At 48.0% G+C, this 22553-nt stretch overlaps 1 protein-coding gene and 1 long non-coding RNA gene across 4 annotated transcripts in view; one reads left to right on the forward strand and one right to left on the reverse strand.

Annotated features, from left to right (window-relative positions):
- Window positions 1–7210, reverse strand: part of ANXA11 (annexin A11) — a 52688-nt gene extending 45478 nt beyond the window's left edge. The window contains exon 1 of one of the 3 annotated variants that reach the window (XM_017497107.2): window positions 6957–7197. The gene's annotated coding sequence lies outside the window, so the exon portion shown is untranslated. Of the gene's footprint in view, window positions 1–2910; window positions 3985–6956 lie in introns of those variants that run through there. The other 2 variants (XM_017497088.2, XM_037727496.1) reach the window with 2 other exon arrangements.
- Window positions 7211–8883: 1673 nt separating this feature from the next.
- Window positions 8884–21705, forward strand: LOC108281514. The gene is made up of 2 exons (XR_001816030.2): window positions 8884–10000; window positions 20107–21705. It is a non-coding gene; the product is annotated as an uncharacterized LOC108281514 (long non-coding RNA).
- Window positions 21706–22553: the final 848 nt, after the last annotated feature.

Below are 22553 nucleotides of genomic sequence, written 5' to 3' on the forward strand. Positions count from 1 at the left end.
AACAACCTCATGGAACACACGTTTAACCTGGACTCTAACTTTTCAAGAAAGAGTGAGAGTGAGAGAGAGAAAAAGAGAGAGAGGGAGTATCCTCTCCTCACTCACAACCAAAACTGAATCGTAATACAGGTGGCATGAGGAAGATGATGTATTGCTTAACCCAAACAGCAAGAATCAGGAAAGGAGTAACATGCAAGTATAAGTAATAAGCAAGATGCAAGGAATAAAATCAAGTACACATGGTATGTGAAGAGTCAGAATTCCCCTACCAAAGACAGAAACCATGTAATTAGGTTTGTTGCTGTTATTGCCTTCCGTCATCCTCCATCCACCCCCAACCATGTGCTGATTGTAAGAGAAACAATTTTTTTTAATGAAACTTCCATTTTCAAGAAAAACTTTTTTAAGTGGGAAAGAAACATTTAAAACTAAGGGTTGGTCAAAGACATACCAAATAAATGCAAAGAAAAACCAGAGGTGGAATTTATTAATATTAAATTAATAATATCATATTATTAATGAATATTAATATTAAATATTAATATTAAAAATAGGCTGCTGGGTATGGTGGCTCACACCTGTAATCTGAGCACTTTGGGAGGCCAGGGCAGGGGGATCGCCTGAGGTCAGGAGCTCAAGACAAGCCTGGGCAACATGATGAAACACCGTCTCTACTAAAGACACAAAAATTACCTGGGCACGGTGGCGCGTGTCTGTAATCCCAGCTACTTGGGAGGCTGGGGCAGGAGAATCCCTTGAGCCCGGGAATCCGAGGTTGCAGTGAGCCAGGATTGCACCATTGCACTCCAGCCTGGGCAACAAAGCAAGACTCCGTTTCAAAAAAAAAAAAAAAAAAATAGTCTGAACACAGTGGTTGGCCGGGTGCAGTGGCTCATGTCTGTAATCCCAGCACTTTGGAAAGCTGAGGCGGGCAGATCACTTAAATCCAGGAGTTTGAGACCAGTCTGGGCAATGCAGGAAAACCCTGTCTCTACCAAAAATACAAAAATTTGTCAGTCTTGTAATCCGGTCTCAAAATAAATAAAAATGAAAAACTATATAAAATTTAAAAATACATACATTGAGGACTTTTCAATAATCCTGCCTTAGCAGGTCAAGGGGTTTTTCCAGCCATTTCTCTAGGGCATTTGCCTTTATCTGTAAACACAGGACTTGGATCTCACTAGGATCTCAGGGTCCAACAAGGCGTAGGCTAGTCCAGCCTGCTGAGATCGTTTATGTGGCATAAAACACAGGCACAGAGACGAGCTTAACACTTGCGGCCTGCGTCTTTCTGCCCTCCGGCCCTGGGAAGTGTTTGTGTACTGGCTACCCTGTCAAAAGCTCATCTTGCCGCCTCAAATGAGGAAGGAAACACGTAAAGGCGAGGCAGAGCAGTCTGCTCCTTGGATCTACAGGAAGGGGGCAGGACTGCAAAGTGAGAGAAGAGGTTCCTAGGCAACGTCTCCAGAGTTTGCACACAAATCTCATTTTAGCCACCTCTCCTAAAAATCCGGCTATCATGGGGACCATCAGGACCACCGAGGACAGGGAGCTCGTGATTATCAGTGAGACCTGATGACTAACCACTCTGTGTGAGCCTGAACAGAAACTAAAGTGCTTGAATGTCCTCTAACTGATGCCTACATTTAAATTTCTGAGCCTTTCACTTACTGTCTTATAAAATGCACTTATTTATTAATTTTAAGACGGTAAAGAAAAGAGATTCTCCCAGATCCTTGGCCATATATTGTCCTAAAACACAGACAATATGGGATTTAAGGCCAAAGACCAAAGGCATTAAATAACCAACAAATGACAGAAGTTAGGAAGATCAGCTTGATAAACCTGTATACACGAAACACGAAAGCCAAATTCAAAAGGCTAGAACTTCCATAAATATAAGTAGAGCTGGACTTTGAAAAACTACAGTGAGGCTGTGCACAGTGGCACATGCTTATAATTCCAGCACTTTGGGAGACTGAGGCAGGTGGATCTCCTGAGGTCAGGAGTTTGAGACCAGACTGGTTAACATAGTGAAACCCGGCCTCTACTAAAAATACAAAAAATTAGCTGGGAGTGGTGGTGGGCACCTATAATCCCAGCTACTAGGGAGGCTGAGGTAGGAGAATCACTTGAACCCAGGAGTCAGAGGTTGCAGTAAGCCAAGATGGGGCCATTGCACTCCAGCCTGGGCAACAAGAGTGAAAATCCATCTCAAAACAAACAAACAAACAAACAAATTATAGTGAGAGTTTTTTCTGTCATACCTTCCAGAATCTGACAGCCAGGCAAGCAGGGATATAAGGACAACTGAACTTAACAGATCTATCTAAAGTCAGCATCCCGCAGAGTACCTATTTTCTCCTTTCACGTCCATCAAACACGTTAATACTGATCATGCAGTTGGCCACAAAGAAAATTTAATACCAGCCAAGTGCAATAGCTCACTCCTGTAATCCCAGCACTTCGGGGAAGCTGAAGCAGGGGGATTGCTGGAGGCCAGAGCTTTGAGACCAGCCTGGGAAACATGCTTCATTCTTTCATTCATTCATTCATGAGAATGTATCTGTTTTGTGAAAGGAGCAAACCCTTGCACGCACCTAGGTCTCATGAGCACGGAGCACTGTGGGGAGAGATGTCAGTGGCAGTGAATGGGAGCACGAGGGTAAATCGAGGAAACAGAATCAAACACTGCCTCAACGACATCCTCCTTGCCTTCAAAGCCAACATTTCAGAGCCTGTCAAAACTTACTATCACCAGATCCTCACGTCCTGCTACTCCTCACCCATTCATTCCAACTGATGCCATCATCCCACCAAAGCAGCAAAGGCAGACGCATCTCTTCCACGTGACTTACCACAGCCACGATGCCAAGCTAACCACTCTATTCCACGAAGCAGACTCACCCTGGCTCCTGATACAACTCTGTCCTGGCTTTCTGGGCCCCTCTCAGGCCGCTCTTTTTCTGAGTCCTTTGTGGGCTTATCTTCCTTTACTCAGCTGTTTGAGGTGAATTCTTTAATCTCGCCGTGCCCACAACTTCAAATACAAACACAACCTAGACAAATGTCTGTCTAGGCAACACCCCCTGAGCCCCAGACCCACCAGCTTATTTGGTATATCAAAGACACCTCAAACACAACAGGTCCAAAACCAAATACGTGATCTTCTTCATCCTCCAAACCTGGTCCTCATCCAGTGTCCCAGGTCTCGAGGACACCAGGGTGATGACTCTAGGGTGAGTGGGGGCAGTCTCTCCTTTTATGCACACCTTGAAGGGCGAGGCCAACTGCTCAGCAACGAGCAGTTCTACAGGAACATGCCTTGTCACCTACTTCCCAAAAATCGCCATGACCTTTTTAGTAGACACAGCACGCTCACATCCATCATCACCACTCCTTCCCCACCGACACACACGCCCTTTCCCCCAGCGGTGCCACTCCCCAGGCTGGATCTGCTCCCTCAGCCTCCCTGTGAGCAGCCTCCATGTTTCTCCTCTCGGCCCTCACTCAGATTCCCCTCCATCTCACATCTTCCATGCCAGCAGCTCCCAGGTCTGAGGGGCAGGGGACACCTGACTTCCCTCTCAATTTCCTTTCCTTCTTTTCTGCTAAGGCAGAGCCCAAGCCCCTGGAAAACTAGAGATCCCAGAACCAAGCTTTGACCACCACATGCTCTACCCCAGCTTCACAGCTCCAGGCAGTCACACACCCACGATTATCAACATTGTCATCACCACCCCCTTATCTCAAACCCCTTTGGGAACATCTTATCATCTGATTCTCCATTCCAGGCAGGCATTTTATCAACCAGAACATGGGGGTTCTGTGTGGCTCGGTGGCTTGTCCCAGGTTACCCAGCACAGAGAACTCTGTCCCCCAACTCCTTGGTTGCCCCCACCCATTCCTTCCTCTCATCAGCGTGGGCAAGGTCAGCCGTGGTTTGGGTCACTGTTCAGGCTGTACTTTCAGGATCTTCCCAAATAACAAACAACTATGTGACTATCAGGTTTTATTTCATGGGTTATAGGAGATAGGGTCAGTAAGCCTAATGTGTAACAGTTTCAGTGGCTATCTGACAGCTCCACTGAATTTCAACAACTCCCTTAAAAATGCAAACTCCCACCAAGAAAACCTCAGTTTCTTCATTAATCCTAAGAGCTTTCCTAGGTATCACTCAAAACTCCTACTATTCTGGGGGCAATGGGATCAGAGGGTATTGTAGACAAAAATCCAGAGAAAGTGAAAAGTCCGTTTTCTTGGCTGTGCTGGTGAAGCATACCCTTGCGTGGATGCTTCCTTATGGAACCAAGTGCCAGGAACTGCTTCAGGCTTACAGGAGAAGATGGTGGCTAAGAAGAGAGGGGAGGCCAGGCGTGGTGACTCTCACCTGTAATCCCAGCACTTTGGGAGGCCGAGGTGGGTAGATCACTTGAGGTCAGGAGTCCAAGACCAGCCTGGCCAACATGGTGAAACCTCGTCTCCACTAAAAATACAAAAATTAGCCAGGCATGGTGGCATATGCCTATAATCCCAGCTACTCAGGAGGCTAAGGCAGGAGAATCACTTAAACCCAGGAGGCAGAGGTTGCAGTGAGCCAAGATTGTGCCACTGGACTCCAGCCTGGGCAACAGGGTGAGATCCATCTCAAAAAGAAAAGAAAAAGAGAGAGAGAGAGGAAGAAGGGGGGTGAATCCAAGAAGGAGGAGGGGGTGCACCAGAAAGGTTCTGGGATCTCTGATGTTCCGGCATTCAGCAGGCATTATGGTTCCACATTCACCTCCTGCCCACACCAATTTCTTTTCTACAGTGAGTTCCCAAGAAGAACCCACACTAATCTATTTTGTCTCAACTCCCACTCCTGTCATCCCAAGCCACACATCACTTCCCCAGTCACATTACCTAGGCATCACTAATCAATCCTGGTCTTCTAGATACATCCACCCAGGGTGGGCCCCTTCTAAAATATCATGCATAAAGGCATCAGATGGGACTTCCACTTCCACCTCTTGGTTCCAATTCATCTCCATCTCACCCTCCCCACTTTTCTCTGCCTATCCAAACCCAGCCTTCAAGGTCCCATATTTTAACCACAGGAAAACCACTTCCCTGTGCTGCCTCTGTTGTTCAATTAACGACAACTAACTTCCTGAGCACCTATACTAGGCAAGGCCCATCCTGAGTGCTGCCACCAAGAGGTAAGTTAGAAACAGCCCCACCCTCCAGAGTCAGAGGACAGGGCAGAGATAAGCCACATGGCAATTCGTGAGATGAGAACTGGGTCAGTGCCAGAGGAGCTGAGTGAGCTCAGGGCATATCCCATCCCTCCTGCTAGGGAGCAGGCACCGGATGGCTCCCAGGAGGGTGGAGAATCCTGGGCAAGACAAGGGAGGGAGGGCATTCTAGGATGACAGAGTGCATGAGCTTAGCATGAGCTAAGCCAGAAAGATGGTTCAGGAGAAGAGCATTTCAACTTTAGCTGGACCTTCCACTGCTACTATTTTTTGCCCCTGTAATCAGGTGTACCTGATTACTTATGAGCCAGGCCTGCCTCACACACTTTAAGGCTAATCCAGGTAACACCCACCTGGGACAAAAAAAGTATGGTGCAGCAGTCACCACCTGTCTGGTCCATACTTGAGCGCTGTATGGTGTTAAATAAACGAATGCCCTGAATCTCACAATGAGCCTGTGAGGCGGGGATTAGTATTACCCCCATTTTACAGATGAGGAAACCAAACACAGACAATAGTCAGAGACAAGATAGCGAAGTATGCGCCCAAGATAGTGGGCACCCAATACCAGGGCAACAAACTGCCTTGGCACCTCACCTGGCCTCTCTTGCCAGGCAACACCTTGCAGCACAAAGAATGCCTTGAGGAAAGGGGCCCCGTTAATCCTCCTGGAATCCCCAACAACTGACTGCCACATAAAAGGAATGAGGGAAGCAAGGAAAGCCAGTGAGGGGTGAGCATACCAGGCCCTGCCCTGCCAGCCTTTAGTCCCTATTGTGCGGGCAGGGCAGTGGCTGGGCCTCACAGCTCCAGGCCTTGCCCAGGGTAGAGAACAGAGGGGAGAACTACCACAAACGCCCAGTCTCCACAGAGAGGTCAGTGATTGGAGGGCAGAGACAGAAATGCCCGGGCCAACTGCTCCCAGCTTGGGCTAGCACTGGCTGGCTTAACTTTTCTCCTCCAAAGTCTCTAGGTGACAAACTCCACATCCCTCCTTTAAACCAACAGAGCGTTTTATCTTCCTAAGTCTTAAGGGCCTGGCCTGCGCCCGTGGGGAGATGCAAGTCCTGAAATCCGTTTCTGAAACTGGGAATCAAGGCTGGGGAAGGGGCGAAGGCAGCCACAGCACCTGGGAGGCTCCCGCATTCTCTCAAACACTGGGAAGAAGAGTTCCTTGCAAATAAACTGCAATGGTAGCAGCTCCCAGGAATCTGCGTGCTCCCAGTTTCGGAGGAAAGTCCCGAAGGCAGCCTTCTCTGTTTGCTCTCCCCAGCCCTGCCTGGAAGGGCGCGCTCACCCTAGAAGGCTCCGAGGGGCGGAGGAGGGGCCGGGCCTCCGGCATCCGTCCTGCGGCCGGTCGCCTCCTGCGCACAGGGTCAAGGCCCCGGGCCCGCCATCGCGCGCGTCCCCGACCCTACCCAGACTCAGACTGAGCCCCTGACCCCTGAGCCCAGGGGGCCCGGGGAGTGCACCCCTATCCCACGGGAGGGGGCAGCTCCCGACGCCGCAGCTGATCTAGGGGGCAGCCAGGCCAGCACAGCCCGCCCGGGACACACCGACGCCCTCCTCTGCCCCCCACCCCATGCCTGCCGTAAAACCAGGAAGACGCAGGGCCGCCCTGGGCTGGGCGCTGGATAGCCCCGGGCCTCACCCGCGGGGCCGCAGTGCACTACCGCCGCCCGGTCCCAGGCCCCCGGCAGGCCCGGGACCCTCACTCACCTGGCCACGGGGACCCGGGACGCGAGGGGCGAACCGGGACGTGGGAAAGACTCGCTCTCTCCGCGGGTGTCCCGGGCGCGGCGCCTGGGTTCTGCCTGGGTCTGGGTCCCTCTCGCGCTCGCGGGGCACTCGGGGCACCGGGGAGTCGCGGTCGCCGCAGCCGTCAGGGCGGGGCGGGAGGAGGAGCCCGCTGGGCGGAAAACTCCGCGGGCGCGGCTGCCCCAGGCGCCGGGGGCAGGGCAGGGCGGGGAGGGGAGGGGAGGGGCGGGGCCTGGGCGCGGCCCCGCCCCCGAGATGAGGACGGGGCGGAGCGGGCGCGGGAGGAGCCCGGGCCTTCCGGCTGTGGGGCTGCTCCGGGACGCCTCGAGCTCCGGAGGTTCCTCTGCCGCCCTAACCCCTTGCGGCGCCCGGGGCCGCGCAGAGTCGCATTCGCCCTCCCGCAGGGGTGGGCGTTTCCTAAGCCCCCTCCAGCCTCGAGTGCGTCGTTAGGGACCCGCTTTAAGAAAAGAAAACGTTTTACACTGAAAATTCCTTTATAGCAACACTCAGTGGTGGGGAGGAAGGGGGAAAGTCACACACCGTAGCTGAAGAAGGGAGCGGTCGCGGAGAAACCTGGCAAACCCCCCAGCCGTCAAGGTGACCTCGACAGGGGTAAATCACACGTGCTGGCTGCATGCACCGCTGTGGTCTTCCTCCCAAGAACACCTAACCCCACTGTAATCATGAGAAAAACATCACAGATCAGTTGAGGCGCTTGCCACATAATACATGACCAGGACTCCTGAAAACTAGCAAGGTCATCAAAACCCAGGAAAGTCTAAGCCACTGTCACAGCCAAGAGGAACCCACGGAGACATAAAAATGGCATGTAAACTGGTATCCCGAACGGGATCCTGGACGGACAGTAGGTAGAAAATAAGGACGACTGAATACAATATGGACTTTAGTTCCTCAGTTTGGGTTCATTCATTGTGACAAAAGCGCCACACCAATATAAGATGTGAATATTAATAGGAAAAACCCGGGTTTATGAGAACTTCCTGTATTCACATTTTTTCTGTAAATCTAAAGCCGTTCTAAAAATAAAGCATATTTTTGAAAGGTCATGGAGGTAATATATGCATGTATAGTAGGTATAATTTTTTTTTTAATGAGTGATGGCTGACACCTGTAATTTCAGCACCCTGGAAGGCCGAGACAGGAGGATAGCTTGGAGACAGGGCTTCCAGACCAGACCTGGTCTCTAAAAAAAGCAAAAATAAAAAATTCAAAAACTGAATAAAAATTAAGATTCACTCTTCCCTCGACTCCCAGAGCCCACTGTTAGGTATGTCCTTCCAAATATCTCTCTTCAACACATTGGGTGTGTGTGTTTGTGTGTGTGTGTGTGTTTGTCTGTGTTTGCATAAACATGTGGTTTACAAAATGATGTTGCGGTACTTTTCTGCAACGTGTTGTTTTACTGACTATATCCTGGAGGGTCTTTCCATACAAGCGCTCCCGGACAGACCTGGTTCTTCCCATCCACCGCACACTGTGCGCCATCGTGCGCGTCACCTTTCTTCATTACCTAGCTCCTTACTGAAGAACATTTAGGTTGTTGCCTATGTTTGGCTGTTACAAACAAGCTGCTGGTTCGATTTCCTTTTTTTTTTTTTGAAACGGGTCTCGCTCCGTCGCCCAGGCTGGAGAGCAGTGGCGCGATCTCAGCTCACTGCAACCTCCCCCTCCAGTGTTCAAGCAATTCTCCTGTTGCTGGGACTACAGGCGCCCAGCCTGTAGAGACGGGGTTTTGCTATGTTGGCCAGACTGCTCTGGAACTCCTGGGCTCAAGTGATCTGCCCTCCTCAGCCTCCCAAAGTGCTGGGATTACAGGCACCGGCCGCCCGCACCCAGCCCGATTTGCATTTTAAAGTAGCTCTGAACAATAAAAGCGGGAAGGACTGGGTGCGGTAGGCAGGTCCTGGACGGAAGGGGAGGCCCTGACCTTCTCCCTGCCGGGGCAGGTGTGCGGGTGCCGGGCAGAAACCTCGCCCTGGGGCAGCCTGGCCTTGGCCTCACGACGGGCCCTGGGCGCTCAGTCATAATCCGTGGCCGCTCCAACACTCCCGCCCCCCGCCAACAGGCGCGGCTCTCCTTCGGGGCTGAACCACATTTTTTGGACATGAGTGGATGAGTGAGGGTGAAATTCAGGCCACAGGCCCCAGAGCGGCTGGGAGAAAACGCCGCCGGGAACCGAAGAGCAGAGGGTCAGAGGTACCAGCAAGACTCTCAGAGTGGGTTATTACCCCGGTGGGGGCGCCCGCTGCGGCGTAAGAGACGGCGGGACTCGGGGCACGGGTGTGAAGCCCCCAGGAAACCAGTACGACGTTCCTGGGGAAGTAATGTCTCCAGGCTCTCTCTCGGCCCGGGGATTGGTCCAGGAAGGTCACCTGGCACCGACCCAGCCCCCTGCCTGGACGCCGGCGCCCACCGTGCAGCCCCACAGCGACCACGAAGGCCAGCTTCCTTGCATGGCCCACTTTTCTCCCTGGTTGAGCGAATGCTCCTAGAATACCACGTTTACAACAAATCATGTGGGGTGGAATTCCTGCTGGATGTATACACCTTTCTGTGTCAGACCAGAAAGGTGTATACATCCAGCAGGAATTCTTTCTGTGTCAAACCCAGAATGGTGAATAGCCACCCCTGTGCTTACCCTTCTGTAATTTTCAGCAATCTTGCAGTGAGCCCCAGCTAGGTGCCAGCAAGGTGCTAGGGACTGAGGAGGCTCTGCAGAGGGCCCGAGCTGAGGGCCTAATCCTCAAGACCAATGGCAGGGGTCACCACCCAGTCACCCCCAGGAACGCGGTGTGAAGGAAAAGACGCCATACTCGGTGTTCAAATGTCTGGGATCTATTACAGTTCTGATTCTGACACTTGCAAGTCATGCATCCTCTAAGCCTCGGCTTTCTCACGTATAAAATCTTCTATGAGACCTATACAAATCCGTAAAATCATCCCTGCTTCGTAGTTTCCCAGGGCTCATAGAAACATCACACGAGGTAAGAGAAAGTGAGTGCCTTGTAAAAAATGGTGACGTGCTATATAGCTCTGAGTAGTATGTGTATAAGCTTCCTTTTTAAAAAGTTTTGGCCGGGCGCGGTGGCTCAAGCCTGTAATCCTAGCACTTTGGGAGACCGAGGCGGGTGGATCACGAGGTCAAGAGATCGAGACCATCCTGGTCAACACGGTGAAACCCCATCTCTACTAAAAATACAAAAAATTAGCTGGGCATGGTGGTGCGTGCCTGTAATCCCAGCTATTCGGGAGGCTGAAGCAGGAGAATTGCCTGAATCCAGGAGGCGGAGGTTGCCGTGAGCCGAGATCGCGCCATTGCACTCCAGCCTGGATAACAATAGCGAAACTCTGTCTCAAAAAAAAAAAAAAAAAAAAAATAGGTTTTATTTTTAGGGCCAGGCGCAATGGCTCGCAGCTGTAATCCCAACACTTTGAGAGAGAGAGGCGGGTAGATCACCTGAGGCCAGGAGTTCGGAACCAGCATGGCCAACATGGTGAAACCCCATCTCTACTAAAAATACAAAATACTAGGCGGCTGTGGTGACAGGTGCCTATAATCCCAGCTACTTGGGAGGCTGAGGCAGGAGAATCACTTGAACCTGGGAGGTGAAGGTTGCAGTGAGCTGAGATCACACCATTGCACTCCAGCCTGAGCAACAAGAGTGAAACCTCGTCTCAAAAAAAAAAAGTTTTTTTGAATTTTTGCGGGTACATAAGGTGTATTAATCTTTCTAACATTGCCTCCTTCAACAGACAACGGTTGAGTACAGCCAATGTGACTGGTCATGTACTTGGTGCCCAGTAGAGAGACAAGTGAAAACTCTCTTGTTTTTTCCGGTTTTTAGAGTTGAACACTGGAGTCATGTATTTTCAAAATCTTTGGTTGTTTTCTTTCTTTTTTTATTTTATTTTATTTTTGAGACAGTTTCTCACTCTTGCTGCTCAGGCTGGAATACAATGGTCCTATCTTGGCTCACTGCAACCTCCACCTCTGGAGTTCAAATGATTCTCCTGCCTCAGCCTCCCCTGTAGCTGGGATTACAGGCACCTGCCACCATACCTCGCTAATGTTTGTACTTTTAGTAGAGACAGTGTTTCGCCATGTTGGACAGGCTGGTCTTGAACTCCTGACCTAAGGTGATCCGCCTGCCTCGGCCTTCCAATGTGCTTGGATTACAGGCATGAGCCACATTGCCCACCTCTTTTGTTATTTTCTAATAAGTACATGGGACTATCATTTCCCTCAAAAGTCTACTTTAGCTGAATATCACAAGTATTAATATGCCATGCTTTTGTTATCTCTTAGTTATTGATATTTTGGGTGTTTTTTTGTTTGGTTGGTTTTTGTTTTTTTGGTTTTTTGGTTTTTTTTTTTTTTTTTTTTTTTTTTTTTTTTTTTTTTTTTTTTTTTTTTTTTTTTTGAGACATAGTCTTGCTCTGTCATCCAGACTGGACTGCAATGGCACAATCTCAGGTCACTGCAACCACAACCTCCCAGATTCAAGAGATTCTCCTGCCTCAGCCTCCTGAGTAGCTGCGATTACAGGCTTGTGCTGCCATGTCCGACTAATTTTTATATTTTTAGTAGAGATGGGGTTTCACCATTTTGGCCAGGCTGGTCTCTAACTCCTGACCTCAGGAGTCTCTAAGTGATCTGCCCACCTCAGCCTCCCAAAGAGCTGGGATTACAGTCACTGCGCCTGGCCAATATTTTGGTGTTTATGTTAGGATTGTATCCTTAATTCATGAATTATTTAGAAATACATTTCCTTTTTTTTTTTTTTTTTTTTTTTTCAAACTTCTGGAGTGCTGGAGTGTTTGCTTGTTTGTTTGTATGAGGTGGAATTTTGCTTTTGTTGCCCAGGCTGGAGTGCAATGCTGTGATCTTGGCTTACTGCCACCTCCACCTCCTGGGTTCAAGCAATTCTCCTGCCTCAGCCTCCTGAGTAGCTGGGATTACAGGCATGTGCCACCACACCTGGCTAATTTTGTATTTTTGGTAGAGACGGGGTTTCTCCATGTTGGTCAGGCTGGTCTTGAACTCCTGACCTCAGGTGATCCTTGAGCTTCAGCCTCCCAAAGTGCTGGGATTACATGTGTGAGCCACCATGCGTGACCACAAACGATTTTTGTTTAAAAAAATAATAATCATTTGGGGAGGGGCCCAGTGGCTCAGCCATGTAAACCTAGCACTTTGGGAGGCCAAGGTAGGAAGATCGCTTGAGACCAGGAGTTTGAGACCAGGAGTTTAAGACCAGCCTGGGCAACATACTGAGAGCCTCTCTACAAAAAAGGTTTTAAAATAAAAATAAACCAATCATTTTGTCATTGATCTCTCACTTTAATGCTTGGAGATGAGGAAATGTGTTTTTTTTAGAATTTGTTAATGCCTCCTTTGTGGCCTCATATACAGAGTTTTTTTTGGCTGTCCCAATTTTTGTGAATGTGTCTTCACTTTTTATGTGTGTGTGTGTGTGTGTGTGTGTGTGTGTGTGTGTGTGTGTGTGTTTTCATTATATATCTCAGTCTGGTTTGGTAATCAGGTGATTTAGATCTTTTATCTCCTGGGTTTTCTTTTTTTTCCTCTCCTGTTTAATCCATTAATTTCTGAAAGAGTAGGTTTAACATGCCCCACTTTTATTGTAGCTTGTCATTTCTCTCTTTAACTTAGTCTGATTTTCTTTATATTTGTTTTCAGTTTTTTGATTTTTGTTTAAGTGGCAGGGTCTCACCAAGTTTCCCAGGCTGGCGTGCAGTAGCTATTCACAGGTGTGATCATAACGGTAGCCTCAAACTCCTCACCTCAAGCCATCCTCCTGCCTCGGCCTCCCGGGACCACAGGCATGCAGCACCTCACCCCGCCAGCCTTCTAATTTTGAGAGCAAATTATTAGGCTCATACAAGTTAATATTGTTTTATCCTTTTATGACTTACTCAGTTTTATTACTTTTTCTATTAGTATTGTTATCCTGAGATAGCATTTGTCTAGTATATATTTTATTTCTCCTTGTTACTCTTTCTGTATTGTTATTTAGGTTTATCCCTTAGAAATGACATATTGTTTTTTACAGCATTTTAAAAGTTCATCTGAGTTTCTATTTCTAATTGGTAAGTTTAACCAGTTCACATTGATAACAGAAATATTTGGGGTTATTTCTGCCAACTTTTGTGTTATACGTAGATCCTTGAAATGGATATTCATCTAGAACACATCATAAAATCCTACAAATTATTACAAATTGGAATTCTTCCATGCTGCTTGGTAAATAGCTGCTCCCCTGAGACCCCACAGTGCCCCCACACCTAACGTTCTTCTGATCTGGCAAAAAAGGGACAATGCCTGTCACAGGGAGACCCTCTAGGACCTTTTCTGAGATTCTAATTAGTCCACAAACAGGGCATACCAGTGGCTTAATGTTTTGAATATCATATACAATATGTTTTCTTGTTGTTTCTTTTTCTCTTTCCCTGCATTCCTTTGGGTTGTTTGAATTTTCTGTAATAGGAGGGTGGTACTAGAATGACAGGTGTATCAATAAATACCAGCCTACTAGTACCTTCACCAGGATACCCCTCAAAAACTCAAATTTATCATGTCAAAAAATAAACATTTTTCTCCCCAAACCTGCTTTTTCTCCTGGGTTCTGTCTCCCCTTGGGGTACCACATTCTGCCAAGCCATTCCAGCTAGAGATCTGATAGCAACTGGATTTCCCTCTGCCAGAATCGCTTTTCAAATTCTGCCAATAGAGAAGGATTCACCAGGAACTGCCCGGCCTCTTGTTTGCATGGGCTCCTGACAAAGTTGTGGTGGCAGACGCTTTAGCAATGTCTGACATGGTAATGCATTTCTACAGACTTTGCAAAAGTAAGCTATTTTAAGTGCAAATGCAGCTATGTTGCTTAACGACAGGGATGCTTCCTGAGAAATGCATCCTTAAGTGACTCGTTGTTGTGCCAACGTCATAAAGTATAATTACACAGACCTAGACGGTAGAGCCTCCTATACGCCGAGGCTGCCTGGTTATAGCCTATTACTGTACAGAATATGCTAGGCAGCTGTAACACAGTGGCAAGTATTTGTGTGTCTAAACATACCTCAACACAGAAAACGTCCAGGGAAAATTTGATATGAGAATCTGAAGGGACCACCGTGGTGTATATGGTCCATCATTGACTGAAATGTCCTCGTGCAGCCCTTGGCTGTAGCTAAGACAGCTGGCTCTTTCCACTCCGATTCCCCTCCACCTCACTGCTTCTCATGCCCCTCATGTTGGAGTGCTCATAGGCATTTTGGGATCTGGCTAGTGATGAGACAGTTACATGTAGTTTACAGTCGCTTCTGTGTGTGGTTACATTACTTCCAGTGTAGGAATGACTTCCGGGAATATTGTTCTGATTCAGCCAGCAGGGTCAGAGATGACATCTAAATAATGAACATTTCCCCAGCACCTGTTTTCAGAAATATGTCAGCAGTGGAGGAGAAACAAGCATATAGCCAGAAACTAGTCTATGGAAAACTCTCTCACCCATCATATGTATCGAGTTTTAAGCATGTAAGACTACTTACATCCATGCCTGTTTAAAATGGAAGTTCTCTCCTGCAGGGAATATACTCAATAGGGCAATATACACACTTATAACACACAAATATAAATGCGTCTTTTTTGAGTGATTTCAGTAAATGTATTTTGTTAGAACTCCTGAGTAGTAAGGCCAGGCTTGCAAATTATTAAGCAAAGCCATGCAAATGGGTGTTGCTTGGACACACTAGAATGGACGACTAGCTCGTTCTGCTTTGCCAGAATACCTGAGGCTGGGGAATTTGTGAAGAAAAGAGGTTTATTCGGCTCACAGTTCTGCAGGCTGGGAAGTTCAGAAAGTATGGTGTCAGCATCTGCTCAGGTTCTGGTGGGGGCTTTTTGTGCTATGTCATAGCATGGTGGAAAAGCTCAATGGTGAGTGGCCATGTGGGAGGACAAAACCTGAGGGGCATCCTGGCTTTACAACAACCCACTCCTTCAGGAACATTCCCACAAGAACTAAATCCAGTCTCATGAGAGAGCTGGAGCGCACCAAGTCATTCATGAGGGATCTGCCCCATGACCCAAACACCTCCCACCAGGCACACCTCCCAACGCTGCCACATTGGGGATCAGAATCGACATGAGTTTTGGTGGGGACAAACTCAAACCATAGTAGTACTGACTGTCCCATGTCCTGTGAAACCCCTCGGTCCCTGGCAAACCAGGCTTTCTCACTCTTTCTGGAGTCCTTCCTCCCAGGTAATGAAAACCCTGGCTGTGTATTCACATTTAGGGGTGAGGCACAAAACACTGACTGCAGTCTCTGTGTGGGAGCGGGGCGCGTTGAATGACCGAGCTTACCACAAGGTATCTGAACATCAAGTCAGCTCCTCATTGGGGGAACCAGCACACATCAGTCATTGGAGTCCCTTTGTCCGGGATGCTCCTTTTCTCCACAAATGAATCTTCCAGATCCCTGCCTGTAGATTGCAAATTCGGTTGCTCACTCTCTGGGGACTGGGGTCCCACCATTCAATATGTAGATTGTGGTTTAATCCTTGTGTTTAAACTTGACCTTATCTCCTCCTCTCAAATCTGTGTGGCTCACGCCTCCCATTGTACAGTTTCTTCAGTTCAATTTATATGATAAATATACTGTCCTTTCTTCCCTGGGTGGAGGGGACTCCTGGCTGAAGACGGTAGGGAAAGTGGCCTAGGGTTTCCACTTATGCCCCTGTTTTCCTTTTTGCAGTCTTTCTGAGACTCTGGAGGTGGAGGAGAGAGAATTCACTGGCTTCTCCTTATTTTCTCCCTCTGGGGCATCCAAGTTAAATCATCTACCATTCTTCCAATCATGTCTCCATTGTATACTGTCTCCAAAATACATGTCAAAATTCTTGATTGCTGTTTTCTCCTCTCTTGCTCCTTTTGTCATTGCAGGATTTTACCTGTGCTATTCCTCTACTGCCATTTTATTAGGATTTGGGGAGGAAGAGGAAATAAACTTATGTTGCAAATCAACCATGTTTCATTGGATATCCATTTCTCTAGTGGTCTCTCTTTTCATACACATAACTCTTTTCAACATTCACGGGTGAATGTTGGCACTTCTGGAACTATCTTTCATGTCTATTATCTTTTCTTCTTTCTGTTTATTTATCCAAGTCTGCTGTTTTCAGGGAGGATTCCAGTCTTTCAGTTCACTAATGATCTCTTCAGCTGCATACATTCCACTACATAGCTCATGCACTCAGGTGGTTTTATTTTTTTATCTATGAATATATTTTTATTTTTTATTTTCATGACCAGTAATACAAAATGAACACATTTTCATCTTTAACATCTCTAACTGATTCTTTTCCATCCTTTCTTATTTGAGAATATTAATTATACTTACTTCAAGCATATTACTCGTTTTCTGGTTCTGTTTAATCTTCAGATCTGGAGCCAGACAGCTGAGGTAAAATTGTGGCTTCTCATGTTAAGCTAAGTGACTTTGGAGGAAGTTACTTAAGCACTTGACATTTTAGTTTCTTCATTTATAAAGCAGCGATAAAAATAGTCCTACCCTAAAATCTTATAAGGTAAGACTCATAAGGTATTCATGTGACACATAAATGCTCAGTAAATACTAGGCATGGTTATTATGTTTCCTCAGGTGGAAGTCTCCCTTTCGTGGTGGTGCTTCTCAAATGATATTTTTTGACAGTGATCTCATCTTTATCCATGAGATTTTCTGCAAGAAATCTGCTGGCCTGGTTGCCGTGCGGGAGGGCCGGAAGTCACTGGAGGAGCCTGTGCTCCGTGTTGCCTTCCAGGAGAGTGGGGAACAGGCAGCACCACCAGGTGGACGGCCGGGCTCTCACTGCTGGTCTTTGGGGCGTGGCTGCTGCTTACTCTTCCTTGGCTTTGCCAGCCATATGGGGCCGCGTCCTGTCTCTCATTCCCTAACACAGCTCCTACCAGGAGACAGGCACTGCTGTCCTGGTCATCTTGTCTGTCGGGGTGGAGTTGAGGGAAATATTCAGGGTCCATCCGTCTAGCTCCTTCCACGGGTGTACTTGTCTAACCCTCTGTCAACAGCCCTTTGGTCCCGTCTTGTTCCAGCCATTCACCATCTCTGGGTGTGGAGTGCCTTGTTGCTGCTCCCACATTTGTAGTATATACTGTAATATGTACACGCAAGGATGCATGTAGGATGTCCTTGGCCGCTGCTCATCAGCTGGGCTGCAGTGTCAAATCCGATCCTGTCTGCTTGCAGCTTCTCAGAAACGTGTCAGTGCTTCTGCTTCTCTGAACATTTCCTGTTATCTTTTTGAGAACACTAATTTTTTTTCTTCCCTGTCATTTTTGGAGGATGGGCCTGGGTAGAGAGATGGCAGCATGTGTTTAGTCCGCTATTGTGAAAGGGAAGTAAGTCAAAGAATTTATAGAAAAGATAAGAATTGAACAGAACCTTGGAGAATGAGTAGGAGCGGCCAACGTGAAAAGAGGAGCAAATGTCATTGTGGGTGGGGAGAGGCCTGAGCGAAGGTGTGCAGAGAGGAGACGGCAGGGTAGGGCGAGGGGATACGAGCAATGCCACGTTTCAAGGGCTGCGAGCGTTGTAAGGGAGAGGAGGGCGTGACGGTCTTATGTATCATGCTAAGGGGCTGAACTGGATTCTGGAGAGCCTCTGATGGTGTTAGAAAGTGACACAGGCCAGGTACAGTGGCTCATGCCCATAATCTCAGCACTTTGGGAGGCTGAGGTGGGAGAATCACTTGAGCCCAGGAGTTCAAGACCAGCCTTGGCCTGAGACTCCTCACCATAGTCCTTAACCACTACACAACTGCAATCAACCACTTTACCAGGTCTCCCTCTCTGTCACTTTTACAGAGGCCTTCCCATTCCCCTAGTTTCTTGTTGTCACCCTTAATTAGGTTGGTTTGGTGTTCAGCACAAAGGGCCTCCACCAACTTGACATACATAGGCTCATCACGGTTGGATGTGAACACACAAAGGTGGGCTTGGCACTTGTCCAAGGCTTTAGCAGCTTCGCAAATGCCACATGCTAAGCCATGGTGGATGAGGGTGGTCTTCAGCATCTCTTGTAAAGCAGTATTAATGTCCATTACACCTCCAGCAGCAAGGCCTTCCTCGGCCGTGGCAGTGGGTTACAGGTGAAGCCCAATCTTGCATGTACCCGAGCCTCCGCCTCTGCATGGCTTGGCAGCAGCAGGGAAAAAGAGGAATGTTCTTTCTGGCACTTGAGTTTTCATAAAAGGATCTATTCCAAGCCCCAGCTCAGTTTGTTATTAAGACATATGGCTTGTCTCTTAACTGGCAATGGAAAGGTCTGATATTCCAAGTAAAATTTTAACCTCAGAGCCATATTGTACTTTTCAAAAGCTTGGCTAAGAGAAATGCTACTCGTGGATAAGTGCCTGCAGAGTACATGTTGTATTTGATCTCTAGACACATATTCTTAAACCTATTACCAGTTTAGCCAGAGCCACGGACTTGAGAGCTTGACTGCTTCCCACTGAGTCCTTGAAGAATGCTTTGTGCTTTGGTTGAGGGACATGATACACATTATACAAAGCATGGTTTTGAACATTGATCCTTATCTGTTGCAGGGATAGTGTTGAGGATGTGAATTCTCTATGAAGACCTAGAGGAGAATATGCTCTTTTGTTCTCAGTATCTGGAATAGTTGTGCTTTTTCTTAGCAACTTGCAAATATTCTGGATCTCATAATGTGTCATATTTCCTTTTCCCCATCAGTGTCTGGGGTCCTAGAGCCAAATCAGTGAACAACCATGAGCCACACAAAGGGGACTGATCTCGCAGGTTGGCACGATGGATGAGGTGGAATCAGAGCCTGGGGTCTAGGCAAGATTCCGTAGTGGCTCGATCCGGGCAGATCCAGATGTTGAGTGTCAGGGAACCCCCTCCCTAGGAGAGGGTTGGTGATGAACATGGATCCTCCGAACCAGCCTAATCCAGGTGCCTACAGACCATCCCTGCCTCTGAGGGTTAGGGTGGGGTTCAGGTTAGGTATGTTAGGGCGTGACACAGCCCACCTGGTCCTACACCTATACCCTTCTCCTTGCCAGCTCTCTATCCTTTATTAACACACGTGGATGGCATTGTTGGGAGCAGCCCGAACTGTATGTGAGTCAAATGCTGTGTGCTTTCCATTGTTTCACCCATCAGGGTCCCCAGGTGTAGATACATTCTCACCCTGAAGTTCACTTCTATGATGTGAGCCACGGGCTCTGGAGTCAGGGAGCCAGTTTCAAATCCTGCCTGCACCTCTCACTAACTGAGAGGGCTTGGGTGAGACATTTAGTCTCTTCATCTATAAAACAGAAACAAAAACAATGCTTACCAAACACAGCCATCACAGGAAACATATTACATAACCACTGTGAACCATTTAGCACAGACCTTGACACGGCAACAAATGGTAAAAAGAATTCTATTGTGGTGGTGAAAGCTTTGGTCTTTGGAATTGGATGTACCTGGGTTCAAAGTCCAGCTTTTCCAGGGTCAGCTGTGAAAACTTTGGCAAGTTTCCAACTTCATTAATCCTCAGCTTTTCCATTTGCACAATGGGACGAATAGTGCATACGAAACTCATGGCCCACTGCTTGAGATGAAGTGTGCGCTCCATGAGTGATCGCTTTAGCTACTTGTTATTTTACTGCTATTCCAGGGAGAATGCAGCTCAAGCTAAACAGGCAGCAGAGAACGTCTAAGGCGATTCTGCAGAGCTGCCAGCCCTATGCAGCAACTGACCTCCGTCTCCAACACATGGTAGTAACAGCTACTTGGATGGATTGTGTTCTGTGTGCTGGGCAATGAGCTGAGAGTTTCCATATTTTTGTTTTATCTGGGACTAGGTATGGTGGATCTTAAGGCTTTGGGGGTCACGAGTACTGTATCAGCCTAAGTCCAATCAAGAGATAGAAACCACAAGTGGTTTATGCAATGGAAGTTTAATATAAAGAATTATTCAGCTATGATAAAAGAGCAACTATGTGACCTAAAGAGAATCCTATAGTGCTATTCTCCCTACAGCTGGGGAGGAGTACCCAAGAAGGGCAGTGTTTGAATGGGGCATCTCTCCAAGCTGGAGATCAGACATTGTTGGAGAAAGTATCATTGCAGCACCCCACATGGCAGAGAGATCTGCTGGGTTGCATGGGCCAGAGCTGGTTGCAATTATTGGACAAGCAGGAAACAAACCTCCACCGCCCATGCAAGCCACATTGCTGGACTGAGAGTATGGGCATGTAGAAGGATTGGGTCTCCAGTATGGACAGGAGGCAGGGATCACGTGGTACCTGTGGTGGGAGGGTACTAAGAAGGTGATCACCATGCCAGGCTGACTGCCTGGGACCTTCCAGGCACATGACTGGGGCAGAGCACCACTGGATGTCCCCACACCAGCCAGACTCAGGAAGAGAAGTTCCTTCTACCTGCACTGTTCTCTCAGCACCCTCCACTGAGAAAGCATCACATCATGCTCACTGTAAAGGAGAAATGCTCATGGGAATCCTGTCCATGATCACAGAGCAGGTATTGGTGGGTAAATACGGAGCTGAGAAGTAAAAAGTTGGTAACTGGCATACATATCATGGGGGCATTTGAAGAAAACTGTGAACACATATGCGTGGGTCCATATATTCACACATGTGCACACATGTAATTACTCACCCAATTCATGGTGGATACTACTTCTAGGGTGTTCATAGACCCTGGATAAAGATCACCTGGAGTGAAGGCAGGCCCATTCACTGCTCCAGGGCAGCCACAAGGAAGCCTACATAAAGCACCAGAAGTCTCTGGGGGAGGTGGGGCCAGGCAGCATGGAAGAATTGGCCTTAAGAGTTCTGAACTCTGTCCCAATTACGGAGGGTGTCTTTTCTTTCCCCTCCTCCTCCATTCCCATCCATGTTGCTCATGCGCCCAAAGGAAGACCTGAAGACTCTCTAGCAGGGCAAGGCCATTTTCTTTTGGTCTTTCCATCTAGTTGATTGATCAACTTGGGCACACAGTAGGCTATGTGCTGTGAAGACAGGCATCCTGGGTTATTTTACAAACTCACGGATAGTCATTCTGAAACTGCTTTTGCAAAATTATGACTGAGACAGTGAAAGAGAGCTAATTAAACTGACTCCATCTTGCTTCTAACTGCCAAGCTGTCTTTGTTCCCAGACATGGGCTGAACTAACTTTGGGAGAAACTTTGTAGTTTAAACAAAGATGGTAACAGCCGTTTCCCAAAACAGACCTTCTTCTTGCCTGGGGACTAGACCAACGTTAGCCACAGGATTAGAAATTGTGGTTTAGGAGTCACGAAGCTGGAGGCTACAGGATTCTGACCCTCCCTGAACTGCTCCTGGATCAGTGCTTGAGAGACTTTCCAGAACCTGCGCTTGATGGATCAGCTGGAGCCACCCAGATGGGAAAACTGGCTCGTGGGAGCTTGTGGCCCCCACCCAGGAACTGACTCAGCACAAGAAGACAGCTTCGACTCCCTGTGATTTCATCCCTGACCAATCAGCACTCCTGGCTCACTGGCTTCCCCCCACCCACCAAGTTATCCTTAAAAATTCAGCTCCCAGAATTCTCGAGGAGACTGATTTGAGTGATGATAAACCTACTGTCTCCCGCATAGCCGGCTCTGTGTGAACTACGCCTTCTCTGTTGCAGTTCCCCTGTCTTGATCAATCAGTTCTGCCTAGGTAGGGGGCACGGCGAACCCCCTTGGGCAGTTACAGTTTTGCTCCTTCAACGAAACTCCAAGTTCCTCCTTGATAGTGGCGAACATAGTTGCCATATTTTCTACTGTTCCTGGCACAAAAAGTCCCTGTTCACGGCCCTGCTGGAACTAAGGGCCCAGGTGCTGAACACTTGCCTCCCACCTCAGTGGGGCTGGATACTGGTAGTGGTCAGAAGAATGAAATTTATTTTTATTTATTTATTTTTTTTGAGTTGGAGTTTCATTCTTATTGCCAAGGCTGGAGTGCAATAGCGGGAAATCGGCTCACTGCAACCTCTGCCTCCCGGGTTCAAGCGAATCTCCTGTCTCAACCTCCTGAGTAGCTGGGATTACAGGCATCTGCCACCACACCCAGCTAATTTTGTATTTTTTACTAGAGACAGGGTTTCTCCATGTTGGCCAGGCTGGTCTTGAACTCCTGACCTTAGGTGATATGCCCACCTTGACCTCCCAAAGTGCTGGGATTACAGGTGAGCCACCATGCCTGGCCTTATTTATTTATTTTTGAGATGGAGTTTCGCTTTTGTCACCTAGGCTGGAGTGCAGGGGTATGATGTCGGCTCACTGCAACCTCTGCCTCCTGGGTTCAAGCAATTCTCCTGCCTCAGACGCCTGACTAGCTGGGTAATCCACCCACCTTGGCCTCCCAAAGTGCTGGGATTACAGGCGTGAGCCACTATGCCTGGCCTTTGTTTTTTGTTTTTTTTTTTTTTTTGGTCAAACATATCGTGCATTTACTT

Source organism: Cebus imitator, unplaced genomic scaffold (genome assembly GCF_001604975.1).
Source record: "Cebus imitator isolate Cc_AM_T3 unplaced genomic scaffold, Cebus_imitator-1.0 Scaffold11, whole genome shotgun sequence".
Taxonomy (NCBI): domain Eukaryota; kingdom Metazoa; phylum Chordata; class Mammalia; order Primates; family Cebidae; genus Cebus; species Cebus imitator.